The sequence below is a fragment of the Simochromis diagramma genome, unplaced genomic scaffold, assembly GCF_900408965.1.
Source record: "Simochromis diagramma unplaced genomic scaffold, fSimDia1.1 OVJJ01000816.1, whole genome shotgun sequence".
NCBI lineage: Eukaryota > Metazoa > Chordata > Actinopteri > Cichliformes > Cichlidae > Simochromis > Simochromis diagramma.
This window is the reverse complement of record NW_024386908.1, coordinates 6,789,995-6,816,983: the sequence shown is the minus strand read 5'-3', so window position 1 is coordinate 6,816,983 and position 26,989 is coordinate 6,789,995. Positions and strand designations below refer to the sequence as shown.

Here is a 26,989-nt window from a genome sequence, read left to right as displayed (position 1 = left end):
GTGTCCTTCTCTCCCTTCTTTCCCACACCAGGCTCCTTATTTCTCTGTGCCATTCGTCACATCCTACGCTCTTACTTCAGTCTTTCTTCTGTCATCTCCTCCGCTTTAATTCTTTATACATCCTTAATGTGTTGAACTGAGTGTCGGTCTCCCACTCTCGATGCAGCTGAGAGAGCAGCAAGAAATGCCCTGTGATACCCCAGCTCACAGTGTGAATCCAACTGTAGGAGCAGGCTTCACCATTGATCTGAGTTATATCCTTGTTTCTGCCCACATACTGCCCACTGTCTTCACTCTAATCACGCTGAAATGCAAAGGTATGGCATCTAATAGCTGCCCACTCACTCAGATAAACATACAATCACAGATGAATAATATTGTACTTTGATGTGCAAGATTACCTGAGCTATAGATCAACAGATTATGTCACAGAGAGGCTACTTCATTCTTCCTTCTTCATTTTTCTTTCTATCTCTGGCTTTTAATCTGCGTTTAATTATCTCACTTTTTTCCCCTCCTTTTTTTTTTAAAATCTTCCACAGGTAATTCTGAGGTCAGCGCCCGGTATGCAGTGCCTGAGCGGCACTGGATAATCGTGTGTAGGTACACCTAGAAGTACATGAACTTGTGGGTCTGTACCCACAGCTGGAGTCTGCACATTGTGTTGGGGGGAAAACATTAGCAAATCCTACCTAAGCAGACCACATCCTCTTCACCCTAAAGCCGTGTAGGTAATGAGATGGGAGGTTATGGGCGGGATGGGAGGCACTTCTGAGTGGAGCAGCTCTAGATGTCGTGGGTAAACATCCGTGGGAACAAGATGCTTAATTGATGTCATTTAAATTTTATTTGCAATATAGCACACAATACTTTAGCACCAGTGGAAACACTAATTTGCATTTGAGTGGGTGAGTGTGCAGCCGCGAGCTGTAATCTGACTGCAAGCACAAAGATTAGAAAGGAATTTTGCATGCAGCTACTGTCGTGTGCATAAGTGACCACAGTTTAAATGTTTCCTTGAAGTTCAAAAAGAGATTTTCTGATTTTTTTTCTCTCAGTGTTATCTTTCATTGTCCAATTTTAGCACACTATTCAAAGCCCACTCTAACCTTATGTGGTCAGCCACTTCATAGATGAGTTGCTGTGGCTTCTAAATGCTTCCACTTTGCATTAATACCACTTGCGGTTAATTGTGGAATATCAAGGAAGGAAAAGAACTTCACACACTAGCTTGTTGCAATGCTAGCATACAATGAATTCAGTGAGCAATTCTTATACAACTGAATCCTGCTTATCCTTAGCTCAGTGGTAAGCTAAGACACTGTGTCCACATCCTGTCTTCAGCAGGGGAAAACAGTGACAAGCCTGTCTGCTAGAGCCAAACACTCTCCATCTTAACATCACTTGGGTCAGAGCCAGTACACTGTCAAAACTTTGAGCTTCAAGCATATTATTAAGGTATGCAACACCTTTTCCAGTGCCAAGTTTGTCATATGGAAAAACCCTCATGAGCCAGCATCCTGGTTCTGATTAATAGTTTTTTTTATAGCGCAGCACGATGCAAGTATCCCATTGTGACTGACATTTTACATTAGTACACCACATGTAGAATTAGAAAGCTCGTGATAACTGGCTTTAACTGAACAGAAATGCAACCGGGTAGCGCTGCTGGCAAACATTTCCAATTGTTCTAGTGAAACCAGCACTGAAAGTTTGAATGCTAGAGTGCAATACATGTTGAGATGAGTATATTTTGTGGTGAAAAAGATGCCAGCTGAGGACAAGGCAGCGGGAAGGAGAGCAGAAGAGAGCTGGCTGTTAGCAGACATAATGAGAACCAGACCTGCTGGCAGAGAGGTAATTAAACTGCACAGAACAATGGCGTCACCACTCATAAACTCCTCTAAAGAAGTTTTTACCTCCTAACTCTTTTCCAGTTGACTTCCACGTAACAAGCGATAAAACTGAACAGTGTCAGGATTCTTCTTATTTCAGCTTAATGTCATTAATTGCTTTGAAAAAGTATAATAATGAATATCTTAATGAAGACTGCAAACTTGTGTGTTAAATCTTTGCTATTCTTTTTCCTTTTTATGTCTTTGTTTGGATTTAACAGTTTTTCTCATTGTCTACGAGATATCTAAAATTCAAAGTTCAAGAAATCCAGTGAATTTTTTTGCCACTTTAGATATTAAACGAAACAATTATTAAAGCTACTTCCTGCTGTATTTGCACTTCCTGTCTTTATTGGTTTTCCTATCAGTTTTCCTTCCTTCCTCAGTTGCCCTGTGCTCGTTAGTGTCACCAATTTCAATTCAGTCTCCTCAGTCTATACATTACAGTTTTTACCTTACACCTTGATAAATGATCTTGTATTCATATGCTTTTTGTTGTGAAACATTCCAGCCATTTTTAGTATTCAGTGTGGATTTTTTCCTACCTCTCTTTGACGGCTGCTGGATTGTTTCCTGGATTTTATGGTTTTGCGTACATCTACTGCTCATCTCTGGTTTAAAGTTGTACAATTTTGGACTTTTATCTTGCATTCAGGTCCACTAGGTATCTCATCAGGTCTACAGTCTAGTGTAGAGTTCATTTAACATCCACCTTTTTATTAAGTTTATTTTATTAATAGAATTTTCACCTATTGAGAAAACACAACCCAAACAAAATGAAAAGTACATTTGTTGTCTCTGACAAACAGTGCTGTGATACAAAGACAGCAAGTGAGACCTATCCTTTTTCAAAGGAAATGGTTAGCTTTCGCTTTCAATTTTAAGACTGTTGATAATGTGATGTCACTTAGTTTCAGAGGTCACATTAGGTATCGATATAATATGGACTGTAGGTATTAAATGGACTAGTAACACTCACCAACCTTGAATTTCCCTGGAAGGAAGCACTGGTCAATCTTCTGCAGACCATCCTGATGTTGGGCTGTAACTGTAGTGGACATGAAGTAAATACGCTTTCCAGTGCTGGCTTCTCTATCAAGTCTTCTCAGGAGTCCTTCAACCAAGAGGGGGAGTCTGTTGAGTAGAAGGTGTTTATTGTTCCTTTGCAGTTTCCTGACTGACAAGTTGCTGGACTTGGCAGGCTTGATTTCCTTCTGGGCCAGGGATAGATGCTCCTCCAGACTTTTAACCAATCTAGAGGTACAAGCTTGTGTCTAGAGAAAAGTGGTAAAATAATCCATGTAGCAACAGATGGCTGGGAGTTGTTGGTCTGACAGGGATCTACCCTCTCTCACAGTTTGTCTTGTACCTATCAGGATAATCTGGCCATAAAGAGAGCAGTACTTGTTACTTGCTGCATTTGGCTATCTGGATGTGCTCCTACATCATTGTGGAGTATAGGGAACCTGCCTGCTCACAACTAGTATTGAAGTAGTTATTTGCCAGGATTTAAATGGTTCGGTTGAGAGAAGATCTTTCCCTCCACATTCAACAGAGCAATGCCTCTGAACTGGTTACAGTTTTGGGAAACCTTAAGTGAGAAAGATTTTTCCAAACACCTCTCAAACTTTCATGATCAGTTGAGCAGCTTTTGCGTTTGCATGTCCATCTCCTTTATCTAAAGGACCTTTTAGTCTCTTTTAACACTTCAGTTCGAGATGCGAGGGCGGCCTATTTCTCAGACTTAGTGTCTAAGAGCAGAGGTAACCCTAAGGTACTATTCGACACCATTAGTGATATTGTTGCTCCTGCTCCACCTGCTGTCCCAATTTCATCAAATGAAGATTGTGAAAAATTTCTTTCTTTCTTCGTTGAAAAAGTCAGTAACGTGAGGAACAGTATCTCTCCTTCTGTGTCTCTCTTGTCTGCTCCAACTCAAGCTAGGCCTGTAATTTTAGAAAGATTTTTACCTGTGTCCTTACCTGAGCTGGTCAAGTTGGTTAATTCAATGAAAGCATCCTCCTGCTCTCTTGATATTTTACCTGGATCTTTGTTTAAAAATGTCTTTCAGTCTATTGGTCCCTGTGTGCTCACAATTATTAATACCTCACTGGTTTCTGGTCAGGTCCCTGTTTATTGTAAGAATGCTGTTATTCACCCACTGTTAAAAAAACCTAAGCTTGATGCTTCTCTTCTCAGTAGCTACAGACCGATTTCAAAATTACCGTTCATTTCTAAGATTTTAGAAAAGGTTGTGGCTAAGCAGCTTATAGCTGTTCTAGATGAATACAGCATTCTGGATAAATTCCAATCTGGCTTTCGTAGAGCTCACTCTACTGAAACAACACTTCTTAGAGTCTCCAACGACATTTTAATGAGATGTGATGCAGGAGAATGCTCCGTTCTGTTGATGTTGGACCTGACCTCCGCCTTTGATACTGTGGACCATCATATTCTGCTAGATAGGCTGAGAGACTGGGTGGGTATATCAGGGGCTGCTTTGGACTGGTTTGAATCCTATTTGCATGAACGATCCTTTTCTGTGGCTACCTCTAAGTACAGTTCCTCTTCTACTTTTCTTGCCTATGGTGTGCCACAAGGTTCAGTTTTGGGGCCTTTATTGTTCTTACTGTATTTACTTCCTCTTCAACACTTATTGAGCACTTTTAAGGACATTTCGTATCACTGCTATGCAGATGATATTCAGGTATATATCTCCTTTAAGCCCCATGATGTTTCCAAGCTACAGATTTTGCACAAGTGCATAGACTCCATTAGATGTTGGATGGCTGGAAACTTTCTTCAACTAAATGAGGAGAAGACTGAAGTTCTTGTTTGTGCTCCTAAAAATTTTGTACCTAGTGTTATGGAAAACTTGGGTCCACTTGCTACATTTGCAAAACCGTCTATCAGGAGCCTTGGTGTTAGTATTGACTCAGCTCTGACTTTGGATGCCCATGTAAAATCTTTGGTTCGCTCCTATTTTTATCATTTGAGAAACATTGCTAAGCTGAGTCCCATTGTATCGCGCTCCGAATTAGAAATTGTCATTCATGCATTTGTTTCATCTCGTCTGGACTACTGTAATTCTTTGTTTACTTGTTTATGTAAAGCCTCTTTGGAGCGTCTGCAAGTTGTTCAGAACGCTGCTGCAAAGCTTCTGACCAAGTCCTCCAAGTTTTCCCATGTCACACCCCTGCTGATTCAGCTGCACTGGCTCCCTGTTAAATTCAGGATCCAGTTTAAGGTTTTGACCTTGACTTTCAGGGCCCTGCATGGACAAGCACAAACATATATAAGTGAACTTTTGCATCCATACATTCCCACCAGGTCCCTGAGGTCATGTGACCAGGGCTTGCTTGCTGTCCAGCACACGAGGCTGAAAACAAAAGGCGACAAAGCTTTTGGAACTGTGGCCCCCAGATTGTGGAACTCTCTCCCTTTGAGCCTGAGATCTGTGGACTCAGTGGTCGCTTTTAAAAAAAAAACAGCTAAAAACCCATCTTTTTAAACTTGCTTTTAGTTGATTTTTATTTTTAGGTTTTAGCTTCTGTGAAGCACTTTGTGATTTTTATCTTGAAAGGTGCTATATAAATAAAGTTTTACTTACTTACTTACTTGAAGGGTACACTGATAGATCCAGGTTCCGATGATGCTCTTGCTCATTCTATTATCTGTTTGACCTCCACTTTGAAGGAGTGGTATCAAACTCAGGTGGACTGGGAACTGCCTGGTTATTGAAGGGGTCTTGCATTTGAGCTACTTCACAGCTGGTCTTTAGTGTAACACTCCAGCTGCATGGCCTTGGTATGGCATGGAAAAACCTTCCCCTCGCTCTCTGCACTTCTTGATCTTTCAGTTATCTTGAGGTGCTAAAGCCTTTCACTGATCTTTCCCAGGTTCCTAAGCCTTTTTTCCCCCTCGGCTTTCCTCCATGACTTCCTCAGAAGGCAACATTCTTTGGCCAGCTGTAGGATTTCCCTCTTGTCTTTTGCTTTGTCTGGAACAGTGGTTCTTTTAGGCATGTCTCCAAATTGGCTTTCCCCTTCCACATAGACGAGATGACAAAATATGTAGCATCTGAGCTGTTTCTTAGCACTTTCTTCAGGACAATAGGTAAGCAGTCATCAAAGCATAGTCAAGCTTCCTTGTTTCTAGCCTGTGGCGATTTGACCTTGGGTTTCCAGAAGAAGTTTTGATGGTCCTTTTGTGCGCAGGGTGTTGTGGGTCTACTGCTGCGAATCAACTTGATAATTACCTGGTGGGAAAGCTGTTCTTCTCCTCCACCAGCCATAGCAAGAAAGATCAGTGGTCAATCTTGGTTTCTGTGGGTTTTCATTAGCACAGAAACCAAGCTTAGCATATCTTTATGCTAAGCTTCTAAAAATAAATAAATAAATATCCTTTTTTAAAATATCTTGTTATGCCTGGTGGAGTAGAATAACAGCTTTCCTAGCAGGTCTTACAGCGTTATCAGGATAATATATATAATATAGATATTGAAACAGATTTTAATCAGGTTCCTACAGTTGTTGATGGATTATTTCTTAGTTGCACTGCAGCATGTGACAATAATTAAAAGCTACACTTAACTAACAGCAGTGGCTGGTGAATAAACTAGCAAAGCTTCCCTCAGGGCAAGCAAATTTTTTACAGAAGTATGACTCCAATTGAATGCAACTTTTCATATCAGTGTGCTAGATTTTTAAAAAGGCTAAAGAAAGGTTTTTGGACACATTGGTTATGTGTATAGTATGCCAACACACAAGCCATCTTTGGGTCTTTTGATAGGAGAAAATGTGTAGTGGAAAACGGCATCAAGTTTAATCCCCATGTTAAACTCTAACTTTCCCTTTAGGTTAGGCTTTGCTTTTTTTAGAGGACAAGGAAATGCTGATTATAGGCTAAACCTCAGTCACTTGCACTTTTCTTTTCTACTATAAAAGTGAAAGCCTGCTTGTGTGTGTGTGTGTGTGTGTGTGTGTGTGTGTGTGTGTGTGTGTGTGTGTGTATCACCGTGATGAGGGTGTCAGGGTTCAGGGGGCATCAGAGGGGTGCAGGTCACGACCTGCCGTGTCATGCTCTAATTGTGATTGTCATATTGATGGAGAGGGAAAGGGCTGGAGAATTGGAGAGCTAACATAAATTGTAATGATAGATACTGGGGCGTGAGTATCAGTGTCTGAGTGTTTGTGTGGGAGTGTGCGCGTGTTTCTGCTTTGTGTGTGTGTGTGTGTGTGTGAGAGAGAGAGAGAGGGAGCGAGAGAGAGAGAGAGAGAGAGAGAGAGAGAGAGGGTTTTGTGTGTTTGGAGGCGGAAGAGAGTGAGTTATTTTGTCCCGGGGCAAACGGAAACCATTGTTTAAGCCGCAGCTCTTGTCTTATAAGTGTTTGCTGTTGTGGGAATGCTGTGGTTTTGGAGTCACAGAACAATCAGTAGAGTCGCACTAACAGAGAAACAAAGTAAGTAGGGGGAGGAAATCAGATGGAGGGAAGAGGAACGAGAGAGAAAGGTAGAGCTGCAGAAACAAAAGACAGTGTGAGGAAAGTATAAGATGGAACAGAAAGAATTCGTTGGAGTACATTCAAAAGACAGACACTTAAAAAGACAGAAAAAATGGAGGCCAGACAAGAAGGGAAGTTATTCCTCCCATGCCTGTCATCTTTCTCAACCTCGGGCCGTGCGTATCCTCAGGCCATCCCGCCGTTGGAATTTACAGTCCGATGGGCCTGCCTGCTAATAAAACACATGTGGGCTTGTAGAGGAATGGGGAGGGACAGGGGCCTGCGAACAACCTCTCTCTGTGTCCATGCACTCACACTTTAGCACATGCACACACACACATGCACAGGATTCGTAGATTCATATTCATATTTACCTGTTCATGCATATGTAAACTTGTAACCTCAATCAGCACTGGGAAAGCTTCTGTTTCTTTGTCTGTTGCTACTGCTGTGATTTGTTGTAATGAATAACTGTATGTATATAAAGACATACAACATATAATACTGTGTACATTGTATACAGTAGTTTCCAATTTCATTGAACTTGGCTACAACTATGTTATATAAACCACTCTAAACAACTGAATATACACATGCAATGATGGCTTGCATGTGTATGTTGTGGAGTGTTTGATTTGTCCCTTTACCAGCGAATTATAAATGCTTAAAAAACAGCCCTGGGCTCAATTAAAGCTCCACATTCCCAATTTGTATTGTGAATCATTGGGAGATTGGACTACAAATGTTCCACATATGTAATTGATTTCTGCAGCAGGCAGAGCATTGAGCAATAGCCAAAACAAAGTGGCCTAATAGTCCAAATGAAATCAGTCTTGTGCGTCTTTCCTGTGCTTGTAACAAATAATGACTGACAAGAAAAACACATGCAACGCACAAAACTGGGTCTTAGTGTTTACTCGGCTAATCATGAATGTAAATGCAAGAGATCGCTGTCTTGCTTCTCTCCTGCTTTTCCTCTTTCTTTGCCTTCTCCTGTTATATCCTCCTCTCTCTTTGTAATTCATCCCCCAGCTGTCCACAAAAACTTCCTTGCCATACAGAAATACTCAAACATTATCCCTGCTGTAAACAAAAAAAAAAAAAAGCGTGCAATTAAAAGGTTTTATACGCTTGTTTTAAGTGTACTTCGTGTCCGACAGAGAAAAAGAGAGTGTATGCATGTTTGTGTCATGAGTGCGGTATGGCTTCCAGCAGCGGTCCTGCTTCCAACTGGGGCCCTTCTCAGTTTTGTGAGACTCCAGGGGGTCGAGAAGAGAGAGACAAAGATAGAGAGCCCTGTCACCAAAACCTCTCCAGCTCGGGCTCTCTCCTCATTAATCTACAGTCCTGAGGGAGTCTTGCAGAAACGCATTAAAGAAATATGCGCCGCTTGGAAAGCAGGTCAACATTTCTATCAAGTCCTCTATGTGTCCAATACAGAGCATTCATTTAGAGCGAATAAGAATAGCATCTGAATAGAGAACTTGGTAGTAGCCAACAGTACAATTGTACTTGAGTAGCCAGCTTGTAATACTACGGTTAGGTGATGAAACTTCTTGGGTAAAGCATGGAGGGGGAGAGGCAAAAACTATAGAGATTGACAGACCACGTGACTTTCGCGCATTGCACCCCGGGAACTCGTGGCAAAACAGTCCAAGTACCGCATCAAATGCAAGCATTTGCAGCACTGCAAAACGTTCATTCTCCAGTTCCAATAAATTCTTGCTTTTTCTTTGCCCCCCAAAAAAGGTATGTACAAAACGAAGGAGAACAATGCCGGTCCGTACAAAGACAGACTTGATGAAAAGTCAAAAAAAAGATACGAGGAAAAAAATCAGAGGAGTGAAAGGGTCAGACCCTTACGAGCACACAGAGTGGACAAAAGATGTTAGCGTGCTGCCCAACTTTCACCACGCTCATATTTATAATTATACGGTTCTTGGAGTGAGTGCATACACTCATGGAGTTTAGTAACTTCAGGTCACTGCAACAAGCCCAGGTACAGTTTACCGACGGATGGGTACAGGACCTTGAAATGTACCGTGTAGAACAAAAGACCATCGTACGTATCATAAGTTTACCAGTCTCACAAATCGTCTTCATAAATAAACATTCGTTAACAGTTTATTAATAGGACTTTTGAGCTTAACGGTAATTAATTAGCAGTGGAAATAATTTCTGGTACGGATTACAGAAATGTAGCAGTGACAATAATATTGTATGCTGTAATCGTACTGGGCAATTAGTGATACAAAAAAACTGTTTTATCCTGTGAATAAAAGTATATGTTTTTGTCAATGTACCATAATAACAGAAGCGAAACGCAATATTGTGTCAGGACAATTCACTATTTATGCACAATAAACAAAGGAGCATAGCGCGACAATTTCTGTTCAGCGCCAGACTTGCTTGTAACCTATATCACCAGTTATGTTATGAAAAATGACGTATTAACTACAACAGAAGACTGACCTTTGTGGGAATGCTTGGAGCAGACTAACCTGTGAGCTGGAGTGTTCTGGGACGTTATATTTGCTCTTTGAATGGCTGCAATCCAGGCCATCCGTCGCCTCTTTGTTACTTCGGAAACATGGCTCGAACAATTTCTCTTCAATGTAATCCGATAACAACCGATCTCTTTACCCATCGGCTTCCCGTGGCTGTCATGCGACCGGCTATTGCAGTTAATAATACAACAGCTTCTTGCCATTTTTTGTTTTTTATCGCTGTGTAACTGATTTCAATTGAAAGCCTGCGTGCGTTAGTACCTCTTGCCACGAGTACCCAGAATTGTTTGCTGATTCGGAAAAGTGCAATTTTTATCTTTCAGCTGCTTGGTTGAAGATAAACTGTCATTTGCTTCATTATCTTTTTTTTTTTTTTTTTTTTTTTTTTCAGGATGGCCTGTATATAACTTTCATAAAACTAAAAACCTTTTGTATCATACTTAAATTTAGGCTGCAAATCCACTAAAGCTCTCTACTATACAATGACCTAAATGCGCTTTATTTGGGCAGTCTTTTTGTGGTCTTTATTTACTTTAATTGAAACGTTGATGTGGCTTCTTAACACTTTCATGCACCACAACTTGATGTGTCAAAACTCTGACAGCAGCTTTATGACATGATGTGTTTTGATAATGAGATATCATCTGTTACGTTACTTTGGGAGGATGTAAACAAGGAGAGGGAGCACTTCCAGACCTTGTCTATTGTTTTTGCTTGGACATACACATAAGGGGGATGGGTTTCATCTGGGGTCAAACTGAGGTTAAGTCTGCATATTATTAGGTTGAGAGCAAATAATTATACTGGCCTGGAGAAGGGTAGCCTAGATACAGACCTTCTGCATAGGTACAGAACATCTAGTCAGTCTGTATTTGATTCCTTTGCGGGAACAAACAATATACATCTAAAGGCGCCTGTCGGTGAGAGGATAGAAATGTTACTGTTTCAGGGCTGTCCCACTAACTGTGCAGTACAATGATGTCATATCAGTATAAGGAGGGGCTGGGTGATTACTTGCTCCCTGTCTGTGTATTTTGTTTGCGCATTATCTGTGATAATGAGATGGAAAAAGTAGACAAGGCTGCTGATGTGGAGAAGTCATTATATTCATTCATCTTCTTAGCTTGATATGACTAAGATAAGTCATCCCGGGGAATCTGCATCATTAAAACATAGACATAATTTCTTAGGAATATTTTAAGGCACATATTACATACTTGTCCTTTATTTCACGTTGAGTTGAAGCTGTTTTGCAGGTCCCAGGAGACTCAGGTCTGTGAACTGACTTCTGACCCACTATTGTTTCCGGTAAGTCTGACAGCAAACCTCCAGAGACGCTTAGGGAATCTTGTCTTTGCATGTAAAAAGGAAATGGGTATTAAGTTCATGGAACTTCCTTTTCATCGTTATATCAGCTTCACCCTTTTGCATTTAGCAGTTTATCAGTCTGCTAGTAACGAGGTGTTTAGGTGTCTCTTTAGCCATAGCCTAAAAAAGGTGATTAACAACCCACACAAATCAAATCAAAGCTGCTGGGCAGCTATCTGGAAACATTCATAATCTGCTTCAGCAAAAACTGCTATCTATCACAACGGTATTAAGATAAGATTATTTTCATTATTCCAAGAATGATGTATCAACAGTACACAATGCTTAGGGTGTATAAACACTATTCTTTAAAAACACTGGTGTCTCCATCCAGCATGATCAGAACACTTGCTATAACAACCTACTTCTTAAATGGCATACGCACTCACTATGATAAAAAGATTATGGTATATGTCATTTTGAGGGTGATACAGTAAATGATTTAAGGATAATAAAGTTCTTATGTTTAACATGTACATGCAGCTTCTCTGCTTTTTGACTAATTTTTATTCCTGTTTAGGAATGAGCTGTGCAACATCAGAGTATTGCACAAGCATGAGTGTGTGCAGGGCTTGTGTGGCTGTGGTTTGCATAAATCTGTAATTGCTTGCGCCTCTCATCCCCGCCGCGGGCCTGTTCCACCCATGTCATGCTAGTGTAGTGTCGATAACATGCCAACGCACATTGTTACACACATAATTGATCACTCCCCACGGTGACGTGTGAAACCTGAGGACTCATTACCTTGATGATCTTGATTGGATACTCTCAGCTGGGTTCTATGTGTTGATGTCATGACTGTGTAATACTTCTGCTGTGCTTCGAGTAATAGATTCTTTTTACATGCGAACTGGTGATTGTGCCACTTCTAGACCTGATTACGAACTTTAATTTGGAATAATTCAGGTAACATTTATTCCAGTAAGAAGGACCAGGTTATTTTTTTGCCTGGCTTGCTCACATTTGAAGAGCTACCAAACAGGACATGGTAATGAGATGAGTAATCCACGAGGAGGAGGCTGGTCAACCCTGTCAAAAGTGATTTGTACAAAGGACACTGTGGTCAGAGGAGAGGAGTCGGTGCATTATCCTAATGTAGGATATGTCTTCAAAGAAAAGAGGTCATACTCGCTAAACTCGGAATTTATTATTCAGCTCTGACAAAGTGTTTTCTGTCCTGAGGTGCATCTGTTTAAACCTGTCCCAGTAACAAAGCTTATGAAGCAATGAAATGTGCATATGAAACTATAATGTGAACCGTTTCCTGCATTTCACAATGATAACAATGCCTATGTCATTGGATATAATCCCTATTAAATCTTTAAAATACCACGACACCTACGGTGAAATCTGTAAAAACTATCATAGCTACAGGTGCAGATGACAAGCTGACAGTTACAGGCAGAAAGTGATGGGCTTTTGCTCGAGGATGATAAGTCATCCAGAGTTCAGGCGCAGATGTCTGTCTGTCTCATCATGTCTTACTGTATAATGTGAAAATCTCGCTGGAGTCCAACATAAAGGGCACAGCTGAAAGAGAAGATTTTAAACTATAGGAGCTCAGCCTTCCATTTAAGGTAGAGCATGGGTGTAAACCAGAGGTGTATTTGCATTCAGCTGCAGATTGATATTGGAGAAACGGACACAGCTGTAGATATAGAAACAGGCGTGGAACCTCATATGTATCCTATAAGATGTTTGAGTCTGTGTCTAAGGAATTAGAAACCCATGACGGATTTAAAAAGCCTCTCATAATTAGTCAAAGGAGCTTGCAAAGAAAAGCGTCTGGACTTCTTTAAGTTGCTTGAAGACGTTTCACCTCTCATCCGAGAAGCTTCTTCAGTTCTAAGGTCAAATGGTGGGGAGTCCCAGATTTAAACCTAGTGGGAGTATCCCCCCCCCACAGAGGGACAAAAGGACCCCCTGATGATCCTCTAATCGCCTGAGCCAAGGTGTGAAAGTGGGTGTGGGTCCCAATCAGCCAGAGTTTCGGGTGAGCTCATTGTGAAACCTGGCCCCACCTTATCATGCGAATTCCTGAGGTCAGATGGCCCAGGATGTGAGTGGGCGTTAAGGTGTCTGGGGAGGGAACTCAAAACTGGATTATAGATGGCAGACAGTTGGTGTCGTAAACCACCGCCTCTGTTCAAAGATGGTCGCTCACAGTGGACATAGATGGCTTCTTTCACTCCTCTTTCCAACCATCTGTCCTCTCTGTCCAAAATGCGAACATTGGCATCCTCGAAAGAGTGACCTTTGTCTTCCACATGCAGATGAACTGCTGAGTCTTGTCCTGTGGAGGTGGCTCTTCTATGTTGTGCCATGCACTTGTGAAGTAGCTGATTGGTCTCTCCAATGTAGAGGTCTGGGCATTCCTCGCTGCACTGTACAGCATACACCACATTAAGTCTGTGTTTTGGAGTTTAAATCTGGGACTCCCCACCATTTGACCTTAGAACTGAAGAAGCTTCTCGGATGAGAGGTGAAACGTCTTCAAGCAACTTAAAGAAGTCCAGACGCTTTTCTTTGCAAGCTCCTTTGACTGCGATGACCTGGATGACTGAGAACCTTCACAGACCTCTCATAATTAGCATACCATCATGCAGTTAGGATGTTTTAAGGGGGTTATCAAACAGATGTATTAAAACAATAACTTACATTAGATGAATCTCAAGACATTTTTATGGATGCATACTGATTTTAAACGTAATACCACCTACAATATTTCTCCACATTATCTCCTTTCCGTGCAGACACACAGCTAAGTCAAGAAAGGAATAAATGTCAACAAACTCAGCGTGACTCCCGAATTATTGAAGCCGGCGAGCTGGGAATGCAAACACTGTGGCGTGATATTGACGTTCTGCCAAACCAAGATGTGATCGCCTGGCTGTTATAACAGCAGCTACTGGGCACAGCAAGATATTATTGTCCACAGGACTGCAGAGACCTATTAATAATTACTACTAATAACTTATTTCTGCAGGGCAGCAGTCCAGAAGGATGGGGTTAGTGTGTGTGTGTGTGTGTGTGTGTGTGTGTGTGTGTGTGTGTGTGTGTGTGTGTGTGTGTGTGTAATTCTGTCGCCATCATTCTGAGTTAATATTGCTAAGTTGATTGACGGGCCTTATTAATCTCATGGTGATAATGTGGACAAGGACACAACTGCATGAATTCATTTAATGCTGAGACACAATGGAGCGTACTTAATCATAAATTCTACATGTGAATATTTCAGTCCACTATAAAGACTTTGCATGAAACTTGGGGCTTGTTGGAAAAATAATAAAGCATTTATGATTTGTAGGTCCTCCAAACTAAAAAAGAAAACACCCCTTCAAGTATGGCACAATTTCTGAAATGGTCATTACAAACATGATTAAGAGTTTATAGTTTAAGTTGGTAATAAAAAAACAAAAAAAAAACAAACAAACTGATAAAAGCTGGAGAAAGACTATGGCTTGACATCAAGCTCCACATTTAGATCCAAGAACTTTTAGGAGCTATTTGAATGTAGTAACCCCTTTTTTTCTGTGTCTGCAACATCTGCTGACTTTTATAACCTTAAACACCAATGACTAAAATGAAGCTTCAAATTGTGACAGAGCCTCGACTATATTTTATAGATAGTTGTTGACACTCACTGTAGTACCTCCTCTGTACATAGTGGTTACAATTTGAACAAAATTTTAAATTTTGGATTCAACACAACGCTGCCACTGATTTTCAGTCTAGTTCTTGTGTAATTTGCCATACCTCAGCCATGTTGTACAGTTTCCCTTGCTTAGCAGTGGCTTCTTGAGACCATTTTTGATGAGGCTTCAATGAACAGTAGATGGATCAAGTGAGGGTCAGATGGATGTTGTAGGTCCTCTGTTAGACCTTTGCTGTTGTTTTTTTTATTTCTAATTTCTAAGATGGATAGTTTCTAGACCTGTCACTTCTTTTGTCCTCCACTTGTCCCAATTCCTCCTATTATTTAAAGGACAAACTGCACACTATGCTAGGATATTCCAAGTTTGTGGCTAATAGCTTTTTGGGAAAAATCTTAGTCTTGCAAAAAACTTATGAACCAAAAATTATGCCTTTCAAACTATTATCTACCTTTTTTCCATAGATGTCTTTGTGACAGGCTGCTAGTAAAAACGGCTCTAAAGATAAAAATGTAAATTTATTTCTTGTTAAGTTCTCGAGTGGTGTGTCCCTCGAGTTAGGTGCCTTTTGTATGTTTGATTCATAAGTCAGTGTAAAGTGGTTTAACAAGCAAAAATTGAAAATGAAAGTGGTCAGGTACAAAACAATATATACTCCCCCTTTAACAATTTCTTGTCATGCTCATACACATTGGTTTAACCCCCCTATAGAATCCCAGGTAAGCGTAAACACAGCAAGAAAATCAGGTTATGCTGTCAGATAATCCGCGGTGTCATCCGGGTTTAGCCTAATCCTTTACTCTAATTTACTAGGTTATTTATTTAAGAAATCAGGTTCTCACAGAAATAAAATAATAACCATGTTATTAACGTGCATGTAAAAAGGCAATCTTATTTTGTAAGGGAACTGCATTTTTTTTTTTTTTTTCACTAACAAAATGCATTGCATGCAGTAGTGATCTATATTTGTAATGGGAAAACTGTAAACACTTTTGGTTGTCATAGGAATAATGAGATCATAACAAACCTGAGCCTTTGTGTCTCCAAATAATCGCTCAATGGACAGTAAATCCACATAATGACCATGTGGCACAATTAATCCTGAATGCACAGATTAAAAAAACAAATGCTCGACTAATCCTGGGATGCTGCTGAATTTAGAGCATCACTCATCAATGTACAACAACTCTTTGTATTAATGAGCTCACTGTGCACCCTGTTACTATACTTTCTCACCACTCTGCCAAACTCCTGCCTTAGTACTCACATAAGCTCCCCTAATGTGGTTAATGTTGGCTGACTCAGCCCCCCACTCCCTCCAGGCGACAGAGTGATGTCTCTCGCTCTGTAGACCACCTTGTAATTAACCTGTTTATGTATAAAATGCTTTAGAAATAAATTTGACATCACTTGATGTGATGGATGTGTGGTTAAAGTCATGCGCATCAGGGCAGCTTACTTCAAAAAAAGACTGTTAAGTTCTGAGTGCAAAACAGCCCTTTTAATCCTACCGCTTTTATTTACCTAAAGCTTTGGGCTGCAGGGGGCCACACCACCAGCGCAGTTGTAATGAATGCCACTGCAACAGCCAGACCGTTACACGCACGCACGCACGCAATAGCAATCACCCTGCACACGAGAGAAAGCGTGCACGGATGCATGCGCATGCACACACTTGTGGTTAGTCAAGCAAACGAGGTTAATCAAGCTAGCATATTTCAGACCCCCTCTTCAGCTGAAACTGTTGGGAGTGCCTGTTTTGTTATCACTGTATGCCGTCTTGCTTTATTATACTTCTGCCATTTTGCTTGCTAGACATTCAGTTGATCTTCATATATGTTTCTGCTACATTGTGCCAGATAACACACACATCGGTCTCTTGTAACCTTTTACGACTCAGCATTAAACAAACTTAGGTTATGAAACACAGGTTTGATTTGACATTAGCCTGCTTCTATCCAGCTGTCAAACAGCGACATAAGTGGAAGTCATGAATGTGGCTTCATCTTTTTATTTATTTATTTTTAACACCAACTCGACCATTTCCACTAGTAAAATTTATTAGGGACAGCTGCCAGAGGGTCCCAGTGTCTCATAGAGCACATAAACATGCTGTTTAAGTCATTTCTAAATTGCTTTTGCATTTCTCATTTTGAAGAGGGTTTTAAAAAAAACACTATCAAAATTCAGTCTATTTATGGACACTGTTACTACAGCCCCGAATACAACACTTTAGTGTGCTCAGATACCCAAGACTGGCTCTAATGCCAAGTTATAGTTGCCAAATAATAACTGAGCAGTTGTGATTTTCTTTATGTTGCTTTTATGTTCAGATTAGGGCTCTTTTTATATGACTTTGACCCCACTCCGGCACTCTTTTTTTTTTTTTTTTTTTTGCAAAGGTTCTATCCTGCCCACTCTGTATGGGATTGAGTGAGGGTAAAAGCACACAGGCCATACCTTATGTTATCCACAATGGTCCTTTCCCACTCTCCTTTCCATGACTAACACCCCCCCCCCCCCCTCCCCCCCTCCTCCGAGTATTGAGAATAGCTTTGCTGCTACATGAACCAGCATGAACCTTGGGACAGCATTGGGTTTCATTGTGACTCAATGGGCTGTGAGTAACAAGCATAGGCCTTTTGCAGGATGCATTTGGGTATTAAGTAATGACCTGGAGGAAACCAAGAAGCAACCTTAGAGGTTGAAAAATGAAGTACCCTTGAAGTTCGTTCCAAACACAAATAGATCCCCATAGATTTCCATATTAAAACGACCAGCTTTACAGCAAAAACTAGTGTGTATACAACTTGGTATACAGCCTGATGGTTTTTGTTTGCTTGTTTGTTTGTTTTCCCCCCTTCATACCAGCTGTGCAGAGGGTGAATTTTTAAACCTACCCTTCAAACTTGGTTTAATCCCTGACATAATTTCTATTTTGTTTCCATGTAGATCAAAGGTAGAGTCAGACCATCTATTACAAAGTGAGAAATATAGATCAGAAGAAGTTATTAAACACTGGGTTCCTGTTAAAAGGGAGTTTTTCCTTTCCACTGTCGCCAAGTGCTTGCTCATTGGGGGTTGTCTGATGAAGAGGGTTTCTTTCCAAAACATGTTGCTCTAGCTGTTGTTTTAAATTAGTGATATATAAATAAAATTGAATTTAAGTTAAATAAGCTATTTATAGTTTTGTACATCAAAATTTTATTTCATCGGGGCTTTTAATGCATTGGACTCCTACAATTTTTCCTCTCTGTGATGTCAACATCATATACTCAGAATTGCTACTATTTATAAATTAAATCAATTAGCTCGTTAGGATATCTGGTGGCTATAAAAGTGTGACGCCGTGAGTTTGAATCACCACTGGGGTGTGTTTGAGAGTTGTTGTTTTTTTTCTCTTTCTCATTATTTCTATTTAGAAAGCTTTTTAAGTTTAAGTAGACGGTAGAAATTATTCTTGAAGGCAACCAGAATTGCTGTTTTGACTGACAGGTGTCAACACTGAGCCTGTAGCTGATGGCTGGAAGCCACATCCCAATACGTAAGTGAGTATTATTTTATTTGCATCTTTTACAAATACATAAAGTGTCTGAAACTATGGTAGCATCTGAAACTTACTAGCTAGCTAAAGCTACTAAACTTACCAGTCTGCACCATCTGATATCTTGGCTTTGGTATTGTTCATGCATTGTCATAATAATGCTGGTCTAGGAACAACATCACAATTGACCAGTGATATCTGAGCATTTAGTTAGATTTAGCCAAGAAGTTGATGAGTAACCTAATCTGTCTAAGCCTAACTTGATGATATATATATTTTAGTTTATATAAATTAATAAAGAAAACACTTGAAATACTTACTTAGTTGATCCAGAAGAGAGTTTTATAGAATCAATGGTAACCCCTACCCTGCCACACACACACACTGCAAAGTTATAACATTACAACAGCCTGATTGGTCAGTTGAAATGTTGATCTTAGGCAAACATTATTATGATGATGCAGGAATAACAACAACATGGGGATGTCAGATACACATTCAGTCCACCCATTCATCCAAATAGACATTTTTGGTTCCAAAAAAACATTATGGCTACAGTTAAAACAGAAACTGACATCACCTGGCCGTGTCTCTTCATCACTAGTGGAAAGATCAAGAAGGGAGAACGAAACCATTCATCTTCTTGCCTTTGTAGGATTTGGGAACGCCGTTTATGCATTTATCTTATTCACATTAAATAAATGGCATTTACAAATGGTGTTATTTTGAGTTATTCAGAACTCACGTTGAAATTCATCCATTTAGGCTGGAAGTTGCAGGGTTGTGTCTAAATCTGCGTGTGTTTTCATGTTTTCTTCCCCCTCTCCTTAAGTCAACAGAAATCGGGCCAGCGAGTCAATGAATAGTGTCTTTATTCCATTTGGACGGCTTCAGCAAGAAGCTACTTAAAAACATCTCCTAGGTGGTCTTGGTTCAAGTGCAGCCTAGAGCAGAAGTGAATTACTGACTGAAATCCGAAGTCTTTTTTTTATTCAAAACGACAAGATTAGCTATGCAGAAAACAGAAAAAGTGTTTTAGGTTTCCCTGAAAACTGGATTTGGAGAGAAACCACTAACAACATTAAAAGACTGTGATGAGATTACCAGATTTTTGCTCCAGATGAAGATGTGACTTTAAAAGCTGCAGACCTTTGATTGTGATGCTGCTTGGTAGCAATCGGTTTAGCTATTGGAGGTGTCAAAGCAGCAGGGCACATAAAGTGAGCCATAATCAAGCATGATGTATGGTTTCGTGTTAGACTGGGGGCTGGCTGGCAGGAAAAGCAAATCCATCAAACCAACAGACAACCTATTTAGTGTCTGACTAAACACTTTAAAGTTTGCTTAATTTGATTGACTTTTACAAAAGGACACTCCCAAACTAAATTTGCAAGAAATGCCTTTTAAATAGGCGGGGTTTCTGTTTTTCTGTCTTGCCAGTTGAAGGTCATTCAGAAAATAAAGCAATCTAGTTTTGTTATGAAAAGGTTACTGCATGTGTCACTCGTCCATTATATAGTTTGAGACTTCCATTATGTAGGACTGTTTCAAATCTTGATTGTAAACTTTATCCACCATATTATCCAATGCAAAATGATCACGTGAGAAATAAATGGTCAACAGAAGATGTACTGTAATCATTCTAGGGTAAAGAGCTGTCAGATGGATTTTCTGACACGTTAAGAGTGCCTAGTGAGATAAAGCTTGAGTTATTATCTTTTATGTCCATTTATAATGCCATCCAGCAACACAAAGTGAAGGATTATGAGGATTTAATCAATGCAAAGGCTAGAGACACATTAGCCCACACAAGATAAGCTATGCATTGATCTATTGCTGATTGGTTTTCTTTAAAAGGAAAGGGAACATCCATAGATGAGTTTAACATGAACAGGCAGAAGTAGCAAAAAGGTCAAAGAAGCATGACAGAGAAACAAAGATGCCATAAGTGATGTTTTAAAAGTTTTAAATCCTTTATTCAGGTTGTTGAGCTACTTCAGTGTAGACAACATTTTCAGTTGACAAATACAACCATTCAGGTTTGAGTGTAGCTATTAGTAGGTATCTCACAACTTGATACACTTTCGATTTACAGGCAGTATGTTTGTCAAATATCTGAGAACCCATATAAAAATAAATCTCTTCTTTTTCTGGGAACTGTTGTCAGGAAAAAGCAGAGCCACTATTTTCTGTTGGCTGCAAAACACTTCAGAACCATTAAAGTAACACACGCGACCTTGTCAGTGCCTTTGTTTTGGTTGTGGCGAGGTGAGGTCACACCATGTTGTGCCCTCAGGCTAATGGCAGGCTAAATGAGCCTGGTGAGTTGCAAAGAGAGCAAAGGTTGGTCTCTGAGCTGATTATTCAGGAGACTGGCTCCTACCTGATGCCATTTATGCCATTATTGAATCTGTTGGATTGAATTTGATTTTCTTTCTTGAACACTGTTCACATAAAATTTAGACTGTCAACTTTGATGCAGTGCTTGGTCTACTAACTCAAGCCTGTTGGTCTTAGGTGTCGCCACTGATTCCCTGTAGGATGGCTGACCTTCACCCCCCTGCTAGACCGAGGGTCATTGCACTTTGACCTTGGTAGTTACAAGGGTGCTTTCCCAATGAGAAGGTTGAAGGCCTAGAACCCCTAGGCTGCAAAAAAGCACACATGCAACAACTGAACATGTACATTCACAAGCATAAACGCATTCAAAATACCCGCTGAGGTTTGCTCTTGAGTCAGCAAAACAAACTCCAGCACTTCTGTCTATAATAATCAAGTTTGACTTTGAAGGTTTTTTTGTGATCATTATTAAATTTCCCTAGAGTCGCAAAGTCTGGCACGGCTTTATTAATTAGCGCAACGTGCGGAGAGTGATTTACAGCCAGTCTTTGGTGTCAGAGTCAAGAGTGGTGCAAATGGGTATCATTAGTCTGCAAGATTCTCTAAGTAGTGGCCGTATACGCATAATGAAAGCTTTCATTAGGAATCTAGAGGGATTGGTTATGCAAGGTGTGTGCGTGTGTGTGTGCGTGTGTGTGTGCGTGCGCGTGTGTGTGTGTGTGTGTGTGTGTGTGGTCCAGGTACTCCTCATGTTGTGGGGATAACAGGAGAACATGTCTTCCTCACCAGTACAAAAAGCCAATTGCTACATTGTAAATCCTTAAATTTTAGGGCAAAGATCTGTTTTAAGGTTGGGGTGGGGTTAGTCAAGCAGTAGCTATGCTTTAAATTAGAGTAAGTATTTAAGAAATTGTTGTAAGTCAATACAATGTGTTCTGAAGCCATGCAGACATAAGTGAGTGAGTGTTACTGTGCTTTCACCCACTTGTGTATCAGGATTTATATTTTTTATGTATTCATCACCCAGTGGCAGGCTTTTCTCATGCATGAGCCTGCCAGCTTATGATTTTCAAAGGTTTTTTACAGGAAAATGATTTTTGTGATTGCGCAAGGCATGCAAAGCTTAATAAATCAAATTTATAAAAGTTTATAAGAAATTATATAAAATACAAAAATCATTGGAAACTCTTCTTGGATTCTGACTAATCACTTTGCTATGACTAGATATTAATCACAAACTGGCTTATTAGATTACTGTATATTGTCATTATTATCTGTGCTATTTCAGCTAACTCAAAAATGACTTTAGTGATAGTGTTGCTTGCTTCACTCCTCAATTTAGAATAAAATATCCCCAAAACGATTGCTTTGATTGCCATAAAAGCTTGCAGTTTTCCCAACACACAAATCCTAATGACCATAATAATCTCTGAATTTTCATAAGGATAGATTGCATTGAACTTTGGTACAGACATGAATAATTCCCACTGAATAAATTGTCCCTATTTCTCATGACTAAATGCCTTCAACACTTCTAATTCATCAGTCTCATCTGTACTTTGTGTTTTATGCTAGAAAAAATGGTTGTATGGTCTTAATAATGCTGTGCTATAGCTTTTTGAAAAATCCTATTGGAAAGGAAGTGGCCACAAAACGTTTGTCAGCCATTACAACAAGGACACGTTTCAGGCAGAGGACTACACCATGCTAGTGATGAGTGACGTTGTTTTCCGGCTTTATCTGTAAGTTCCTTTGAAAAGTACAATGTAAACCAGAAACTGAGAAACATTCAGCTTCGAACTAAAAGTTGTGCCTCAGCACTGCAGCCAATACATTTGCTTTGAAGGCAAACAGTCTCTGTTTCCAGTTTGTGTTTCACTACCACTCAGAGAGTTGTTAGCTAGTGTTAGTAGATAACCTGATGTGTTTCATGCAATGAAACTATGGCTGCAAAAGCTCGATCACATCTCTGTTTTAATCTGGTTCTGGGTTTGTGTAAGAACATCTGGTTGGATGACCTCAGGGCTCCCACAGGTGTGTGAATGTGAAGCAGCTCAGACACATATCCAGGTGCCAGTCCGTTTAAAGCTACAAAAGTAGCAATAAAATCTTATTATCACATCTAAAATAGACGGGGAGCCAATGAAGGGATGACAAGAAAGGGGTGATGTGTTCATGCTTTTTAACACATGTTAAGAGGTGAACTGGTGTGCATTCTGGACTAACTGCGAGCAGTTTAAAGATGATTGTTCAATAGAAAAGTACTAGTAGTAGTCCAGGCGGTAAGTGATAAAAAAGCACGAAGAACGGTTTCCAGGTCCTTCTGCAAGAGATAAGACTCTACCTTGGCAATGACTCTGAGTTGATAAATCCAAACTGGTTCTTTAACAGACAATTTCTCAGCAACCTCTACCAGAGTAGAATTTAGTATCTCTGTCTTGAATAAAACCACACATAGGAGATGCATATACAGGTTCCCACATATAGATATTGTTAACAGTGTGGTGGACCACCAGGTGGCTCCACCAGTGAGAGGGCGCCTTGAGTGTTCGTTTGTGTGAAACCAATATTAAAGTTGGAGTAAAATATTGGGATCTCTTGTGTCGTCCTTACATACCTTACATTACAACAGTCATTTGATACAAAAACACAGATTCAGTTGTCCTGAAGTCTGTTCCAAAGTTTTGGTGCTACAACCTGAAAAGTGTGATCCCTCTAACATGACAGCCTGGGTCACAGGCCTTGATGAGAGGATTGTAGAGGCCAAGGTCTCAGTAGGTCTGCTATATATGCAGATTTTATGTATTTAATTAATTTTAAAACTTACGGAAGCTTTGAAGGGAGCAAAATTGTTTGCAAAGTGGTTCTTTTGTATGGAAAAGGCGGGTCGGTGAAAATTGAAGGGAAGTGCAAAGTGAGTCAGAGGGGAAAGATATTAAATTTGCAAGAGCGTAGGTTTGGTACTTTCAAGTAACAGAGGGTTCTATACATATTTAGATGTTATAGAGGCTAAATACGTCAACTTCAGTTTTGCCAAGGTTGACTGTAAATTAATAAAGGTATTTGCTGAAGTAGTAGAGGCTGCTTTAGGTTGTGAAGCTTAACAGAAAAGTACAGCTGTGTATGTAAAAATTGTAAGAGATACCTTTTGATGTCGATAACCCAAGGGAAAAACATGTATAAAGACAATGGAACTGGACCAAAGATGGAGCCCTGAGGGACCCCGTATATGAGGGGAGATGAGGGAATAATATGATGTTAAAATGAATATTGAAATATCTGTATTTTAATAAGAATGGCATGATTGTTGGCTGCAGATAATTCTATTACAACTAAAATTAAACATTCCCTTTTATCTAAGTGCATAGGAATAGCATTGTTGCTGCGTATTTTAAGCTAAAAATTAGGCTATTATTTTACTAAACTATTTGGAAAAGCACAATTTTCCACAGATGAAAATCCGATGACGTTTACAAATCATCCTGCGCTTTTTTTGTTCACAAGCACATGGAACTTGCCTGACATAACTCAGCAAACACTCATCAGCACATGTACAAACTGTGTGCACAAAGCAGTCAGTTAACCACAGACAACACCAGCTCATCATCAACACTGAGTAGTCAGAACGATCTCTCACCTTATGTAATCTGTGTATATCCTGTAGGCTTTTCATGTCATCTGTTGGTAAATTAATCATTAAGTCCTGCTGCTGCATTGGCCAGTGTGGCTTCCGTTTTTCTCAAGCTGAGCTTCAAGCTGTTCCAGGGACAGAATGAGACATGGAAAATTTGCATTGAAAAAAAAAAATAGCATGTCTAGATTGTGTCACTGCAAAATTAATTCAACGTTACCGTTGTGTTTTCCTTGTTTTTGTTTTGATTTTAACATCATTCTTCCCAACTTTTAAACATTTGCCTATCTAGGAAATGCGCCAAAATTAGACATGAAAGGATGCAGGAGTATTTGGGTAAAATTAGGAGCTTATCCACAGGGGCATCTTCTGATGGCTTTGGTCCTTGGAGACTCAGCAGCAGATTTAATCTCTATTCCTGTCCTCCCTGCTGCTGCACACAGATGGTTATGGTCCTTCAAATGATTTTAAAGGTTCCTTAAAAAGGACTAACCAAAATGAAAGACGTGACCTGTAGAGAAGAAAAAGAAACACATTTTTTATTAGTGTTTGTATTTTTTCTCCATGTAAATTCTTTTCCTTTCCTCTTTTTTCGCTCGTTTTCCCTCACAACACACACACACACACACACTCTGTGGGAGTTGGCTGCCATGGTGGCTGAGTGTGTGTGATGCCAAGGCTGCAGCCTGGTGCGGCAGTAACGGTGAGTCATAGCTAGCAAGAACACAGCAAGTTGCTTTGGCATATCATCATAACACGCACACACATGCACACACACTACAGGGATCCTGAAACCAGGTGTGGTGCAGATGCAGAAGCTTCCCGGATTCACGTTAGAATCAGTGGGTTAATTTGGTTTCATGAGCTTTCTCTTGCCAACTTTCCCGTTGTATATTTTGATATATATCTCTCTCCTCCGTGTAGTCATTTGCTCTACTCTGCTCTCGCTTCAAAGTTACATAAATTCATACCCACTCAAAACACCAGCTCTCTGACAACACAGTCCTCCCATAAAAACAAGAGCACCATCAGCTAAATAACCAAAAAGCAGAAGACGACACTAAGCCTCCTGGTCATCGCCTTGTTTACATATTTTTAGAGATGGTGGTGTGCTCGGCTGGAGAAATCTATGGTGGTGTGCCATATGCATAAATGTGTGCGTGATTGTTTTTGACTAAGTGCCTGCATGCGTACGTCAGCGTTCACGGATTGCGTTTGCATTAAAAGCCCCCATTAATGATGCAGAGATGTGATTAGATGGAGAGATCAGTGGCTGTTCAGGCAACCTGCGAATATCAGCTAGAGGAGGGCACGGCACCATTCTCGTGACTAAAAGCCTCATTAGACTTTAATGTGGTATGGCGAGCAGCAGCACAGATCAGGTAGAGGGACTGAATGTACTGCAAAGCAAAAACTTCTGAAGTGCGTCACACAATTTGAGAACAGTTTGGTTTGATGTATGATCATAAAAATGAGTTATCAGTTATGAGTAATCATTTATGACATAACAGAACAATGAACAATGTCTTATTCTTCTCTGGACTGCTCCTCTTCATCTGCCCTATCCTTTTCTGTCACACCAACTCTCAGCATGTCCTCCTTCACGACATCCACAAAGTTCCTACTGTCATCGCTACACTCCTACCTTTCCTCCTCTCTCACTGCCTCTGAACACATCCTCCTCCTCCTCCTCCTCCTCCTCCTCCTCCGTCTTTGCCAAACATTCTTGGTGATCCACATTCTTGATTTGGCAAAGATCTTACAATGCCTTTCCTGACGCACGACTCCCCATTTATTCAGGCTTGGGACCAGCACTTGGGATACTCCACCCTGGTGACTAAGTTAACTAAGTCACTGAGCGCGCTGGCCTAAAATAACAACTGGTAAATCGTAATTTCTATACACAAGGGAGAAGTGAAATGTAAACTGGTGGCGTAACACCAACTGAGTAAGGCTCGTGAACATTGATAAGATTGCATGAACACACATATTCCTGAGGGTTGCATCTTTTTGCATCTTTGCTTACACTTGGTCTGGAGATGCACTGAGGGACTGCAGGTGAATTAAAAACAGCACTCCTAACAGTCTCTCTGTCTCTCTCGCCTTCTCATTGCTCTGTTTCTTCTCTGCGCACACACCTGATCCCACCTGTCTGTTATTCTACACCCAGCAGCAGACTCAGGGGATCTCGGGCAGGTGTAGCGTTACAGCACTGACACACTTTACCATCAGCCACAGCGTTTAGTTTGCACTGTTTGCAAAATTGTGTGCGTGCTCTGCTGAGCTGTTATCACTTTGCAGGAAGTGTGGACGATATTCAACTTGGTGAGTCACTGTGTAAGACTTTCTTTAGTGAATCAAAAAAGAAGTTGGTCTTAATCATATTTATCAAGTACTGGAATTGTTGCTGATTATATGCAAAGAGAGAACGGGGTCTACAATAACTATAAGTAAGTGCTGTATTTCACTGCTTGTCACTCGACATCCTCTGTACAGCTGTAGAGTGACTGATTATGTAAAAACGATGTATATCAAAATCTATCAAAAT

General features: G+C 40.3%; 1 protein-coding gene across 3 annotated transcripts in view; it reads left to right on the top strand.

Annotated features, from left to right (window-relative positions):
• prickle1b (prickle homolog 1b) overlaps positions 1–26,989 on the top strand; it is a 75,638-nt gene that overhangs the window by 9,219 nt on the left and 39,430 nt on the right. The window contains exon 1 of one of the 3 annotated variants that reach the window (XM_040035165.1): positions 18,441–18,474. The exons of the other annotated variants lie outside the window; for them this stretch is intronic. The gene's annotated coding sequence lies outside the window, so the exon portion shown is untranslated. Of the gene's footprint in view, positions 1–18,440; positions 18,475–26,989 lie in introns of those variants that run through there. 3 annotated transcript variants of the gene reach the window in all.